Consider the following 5,609-nt stretch of genomic DNA (forward strand, 5'->3'; position numbering starts at 1 on the left):
AGTATGTTTTGATCTGCACTGCAACTCAGTCAGTTCTTCCTCTGGAAGTGGATGACATTTTTCATGAGTCCTTTGGAGTTGCCTTGGATCAAAGTATTGCTGAAAATAGCTGTCATTCACAGTTGATCTCCATACAGCATTGCTGTTACTGCGTACAATGTTTTCCTGGTTCTGCTCACTTCACTTTACATCAGCTCATATGTCTTTCCAGGTTTTTCCAAAATCTACCTGTTCATCATTTCTTATAGCACAGTAATAGTCCATTACAATCATATACTGCAAATTGTTCAGCCATTCCCCAAATTGATGCACATAACTTCAATTTCCAATCTTCTACTATTTCTGTGTTGTTTTCATTTATATTCCTTAACATGTAGTATCCAGGTTTTTTATTTGGTCATGGTTTCTAGAAAGTCTGATGATTCTTAAATTCTCTCTCCTCAACCTGTATTTCAATTGTTTGTTTTTTACAGTAGCTACTTTATATTTTTTCAATCTTTTATCTTTTTTCAAATATTTCCTGATTGTCTCATGGAGTCATTGGGATTGCTCCATTACATTTTTGTGGAGTCCATTACTTTGGTAAGGTTTTTCATCTTCTGTTCTAATGTGTTCTTCCAACACTTTTTTCCCTTCAGATCTCATTTTGGTTCTAATTTATTTTTAACATTTTGTTTCAAAATGAAACATTTACCGTTCTTGTATTTTTTTTTTTTGCCATTTTTTTCCTCTGTGGCCCTATTAATATTTGTTGTGAGATACCTTTTCTGGGTTTCCCTAGGTGGCTTCTCTTACTCCACGCTACTCACACTTGTTTTTGTTTTCTTTCCCCATGGTATGAACCCTCTTTTTGAATTATCAGTTTTCTGGTTTGTTTACCATGTTTAAGGGCACCTCCTCTCATTCAACCTCTCTCCTAACCATTGTGGGCTTCTGATCATTTTTTTTTCCTTCCCATTTCTAGATTGGATGGAGGTTCTTATTTCTTGGGAGTTTTTTTGGTCTAGAGTAATCTTGTCCAGCCCTTCTCGATTTTTTGTCTTTGAATTATCATTACCCAACACAGTGGTTTGATCATAGTAGTACTTAAGAAATATTTGTTGACTTGAATTGAACCAAAATATACCCTTGTAAACAGCTGAGGACAAAAGAATGGATAGCCAGCTGGTGGTGGACCCAGGCTACCTTATCTCATTAACTTATCCATCCCAACCTTTATTACGCACCTGTTAGGTGTAATGTATTTAGAGTATTATGCTATGAGCTAGGGGAGATAAAACATTTAGGAAAGTTTAGGGCGGCTAGGTGATTGGGCAGGGTGACCCTGGGCAAGTCCCTTAACCTCTGTCTGCCTCTATATATACTTATTACATATATAGAAAGAGAGGAGAGAGGGGGGCAGGGAGTGGGAAGGGGAGAGAGAAGGAGAAGGCAGACAGGAAGGCAGGACTGAGAGATTTTTTTTTTTTTTACATAGAATCCTCACCCTAATTTATTGTGACTATTCATCTCCTAAATCTTCAACTCAACAGGTTAGGTCATAATTAGGCAATGGTTATTTGACCACTAATCACCAGATATTTTTGGCATTCAGAGTTTCCCACTTTTTAAAGTCCTGAATATCTCCTATTGATCCATGCAAATGAGTAGGTGGGGGAAAGCACAGAAGTTTAAATTTTTTCAGCCAGCTCAGTAATTTCCCTGGCCTTTTCATATGCAGATAACCTACTTAAAGTCTTTCTTTGTACCTTTTACCCGGTACAAAGTGGTCCATGGAGTCACAAAGCGAAAATCTAATATAAATAGTGCACCACACAGTCTCTGTTACTTGCATTAAAAATTTTGTTGACTGAAAGTATGATGGGATAATTACCTCTTAAGAGTTCTCTTTTCCATTCTTCCTCCATCCTCAATATGAATTACTTAGTTTTTCCTTGAAAATCAACAAAGCTAAGAAAGAAGAAATCATCCCAGGAGGTGCACAGAAGAGTGTCTTATCTCCTTCCCTGGGGCAAGGCTCTGATGGTCCAGTTTGGAGGGTAGAGTAGGAGGAGTAACTCTCCTTAAACTAGGCCTGGTCACTTTCTCATTATCACCTTGTTAAGAAAACTTTCTTAAAGGTAGGTAGACTTAGGTAGATTCCTTTATCAGTTCTCTCCGAGTTTTTTCTGGTCCTGCCACTCATACTTCTTTATCCCTAAATTCCAGATATAAGAAATGGATTGTGATGTGCTTTGACGTGAGCTCCAAGTTTTCCCTTGAGGTATTCCCAAGAGGTATTTTATGTCTGATGGGTATGCAAGACTTTGGCTACTAGAACAGAACTTTGGTATTCTGGGGCTTAAAAATACTCTGTCCAGGTCCAGGGTTTTGCCACAGCTGCTTCTCCTGCTGGGACCGGGGTTTTACTGTAGCCTTTCTCTTGTTATCTCTAGGTGTATTGGGCATCTTTAAAGCCAGACCCTGGAAGTACAGCATTCAGTAATGGCAGATGTTCTGGGATCTTTGTCGTTCCCAGAGTGGCTACCCTGGCTGACAACAATTACCTTGAAAAAAACCTCATTTGTGGAATTAAAAAAGAAGGCCCTTCGGTGGCTGCTTGCTTGAAATAAAGTACTAAGCACTGAGCCCGGTAAGTAGGTGCTTGATAAATGCTTGTTTCCTTTACTCCCCCTCCCGTCCTCAGCCCCCATACTGAGGAAGAGGTCAAGATTAGTGTTAAATAGTCAACCTCCCCTAAGCCTGATGCTCATGGAGTTTCCTAAACTAGACTGGTGGTCTTTCACCTGCCCCAAGCAGTCCCTAAAGGCTTAGAAATCCAAGATAACACAAAGCATTAAATGACCTACTCATTCCAGTACGAAGAAAAGGATAGAACTTCTAATCCAGCTTTAGAACTCAGTTTTTTCTGTTCAGTAAAAAGAGGATTTAATTAAATAATCTTTAAGATCCTTTCCAGGTATATGATTCAATGAAAATGCAATCAATCATTCAAGCATTGATTAAATATTATACAAAGGAAAAGCAAAACTCCCTGCCCTCAAGGAATTTGAACTTCTAATGGTGTGTGTGTGAATAACCAATCAAGCAAGCATTTATTAAGTGCTTGGCCAAAGAGGTACTCAAGAGGGAAAAAGCTGAAACAGGTACCTGCCCACTAGGAGTTTACATCCTGTTGGAAGAGACGCTAGGAATAGGTGGGAGCAGGAGACAGAATTGATGGAAAGTAGCCTTAGAGAGGAAGACTAAGGAGGCAGGCGGTGTAATCTTTCTTCCAGCAGACAATCACCGTCTGACTTTGAATACTGAAAGAAGCAGGGATTGGAAGAGTCTGAGGTACCTAAAGGGAGTGAATTGGAGGCATGGAAGTCAGTGAAGGCAAAGGCAGAGCGGGGTCAACGGAGCCTTCTGGGTGAGGGCTGTACCTGGGCTAGTAGAGTGCAGTGGGGAAACTGGAACGATACAGGGTTCTGAAGAACCTCGTGTTCCAAACGCAGGAGGAGTTTCTATATGTTCTATAAGAAACACTAGAGTTTATTGAGTAGAGGATAGGGCAATGGGGATACGGAAAATCACTTTGGCAAGTAAAATGCCACCTTCTACAGGAAGCTTCCCAAGCCCTCTTAAATGCAGGACTTTCCTTCTTTTAATTATTTCCTATTTATCCTATATGCAGTTTGCTTGGCATATAGTTTGCTTGTTGTCTCCCCCTCTAGATTGTTAGCTCCTTGAGGGCAGGGACTGTCTTTTGCATCTTTTTGTGTGCCCAACTGCCTAGAATATAGTGGCACTTAATGCTTATCGATTGATTGGTTGGGAAATAGATTGGAGAGGATCAGGCCAGATAGTAACAATCCAGGTGAAAAGTGATGAAGGCCTGATCTAAGGTGGTGGCTGTCTTACAGAGAGGAGAGAATACTAGGGATACTGCAGAGATGGAAACATGGGGCTGAGGGAGCGGAATCGATACCCATGGGTTACACCAAAATGTGGATTCTTTTCACTCTCCTTTGGACGATGTGTTCATTGGACTTTTCGATTTCTAGACAGACGCCTGGACAAGAAGCCAGAGCTCTCCCAGATGGATCCCACGCAGATAAATAATATCCAGACTAGGCTGGCAGCTCTCAATTCTAACTTGAACCAACCAGAGGTTAACCCATTTCTACACGGAGGTTGTGCCCTGGACTTTGTAACAGGTACCGGGTGGCTGGCCACTGAGGATGTAAGTTCTGGCAGGGGGTGGGTCCCTTACTAGCATCCAGGGAGGGTGCAGCCGAAAGGCCGGCGGGGGGTGATGACAGGCAGCCCAAGCCTCAGCTGGAGGGATCCGTGACACGCGGCTTTCTCCCTCGGGAAAGACAGGCAATCCGGTGGTAAAACCGGGGGCCGAGTGCACGGATCACGCCGAAGGAACGGAGAGCCTGGGGGGGGCCCTTCGCCGGGCAGGGGCACGAGGTCTGCTTGGCTCATCGTTTAAAGGGGGGAGGAAGGAACCGGAGCTCCACGCCGCGCGTCTTCACCACGCGGGCCAGCCCGGCCCAGCAGAGCGCCGCTCACGTGCTTCCCGTCCCGTGTCTCCGCAGCCCACGAGGAGCGAGTGGCCCAGGCGGTGCTGCAGGGCCTGCCGCCCGTCGTGCAGAGCTGCATCCGCATGGAGCGCGGCACGGGCTTCGCGCGGCTCATGGCGGCCGCCTTCCAGTGCCGGGCGGACCTCAAGGCGGCGGTGGAGCTCCAGCTGCGGCTCCGGGGCCCGGAAGGCGTCGACTGGGACCGCCTGCTGGCCATCGAGCGCCAGTGCAACCTCTGGACGCGGGAGGCCTTCCGCGTCATGGCCGGCGTGCAGCTGCAGGACGACAGCCGGCTGCTGCGGAGCGACGTGGTGGCCGAGATCGCGGGGCGTTGGCGGAGGAGCCGGACCGCATCGGCCGCCGCCTCCGGGAGGCGCGAGCGGCTTCCGTCTGCGCCTGCTCCGAGAGCCTGGGGCCCGCATCCGTCCGAGCCAGAGCCCAGAGGCTGGTGCCGCTATCCACCTGCCCCGGCGCCGAGGGCCTGGCCACCGCCCCCGCCCCTGCCTCCCTCTACGCCTGCGCCGAGGGCCTGGCCCCCGCCCCCACCCCCGCCTTCGTGTACGCCTGCGCCGAGGGCCTGGCCTCCGCCTCCATCCGCTCTTGCTCGGAGGGGTGGGGACTGGCCTCCACCTGCGCCTGCGCCGAGGGCCTGGCCCCCGCCTCCATCCGCTCCTGCTCCGAGGGGCGGGGACTGGCCTCCGTCTGCGCCTGCGCCTGCGTCTGCAGACGGGTGCCCGCCTGCCCCGAGAGGCACATGTTGTTCTGGATGTTGTGAACCCAGCTCTCCTCGGACGCACAACATGTAACGGGACTTTTTTTAAACATTTTATCAATAAAGTTTTTTTTACTTGAAAAAATGTCCAAATGCTATCACTTCTACTCAAAGGGCGGGGCCACCGAGGACTTCCGGTCGGCGAAGTCAGTGAAGACCCGAGGTCGGGTGGCGCTGCACGTGGGGACGCGCTCCGGAACCCAAACAATACCACGTGGCGAGGCTGGGCGGGGCCGGCGGCGTGACGACACGCGCACGGGACGCCC

This window comes from Notamacropus eugenii, chromosome 1 (assembly GCF_028372415.1).
Source record: "Notamacropus eugenii isolate mMacEug1 chromosome 1, mMacEug1.pri_v2, whole genome shotgun sequence".
In the NCBI taxonomy this organism is placed as follows: Eukaryota; Metazoa; Chordata; class Mammalia; order Diprotodontia; family Macropodidae; genus Notamacropus; species Notamacropus eugenii.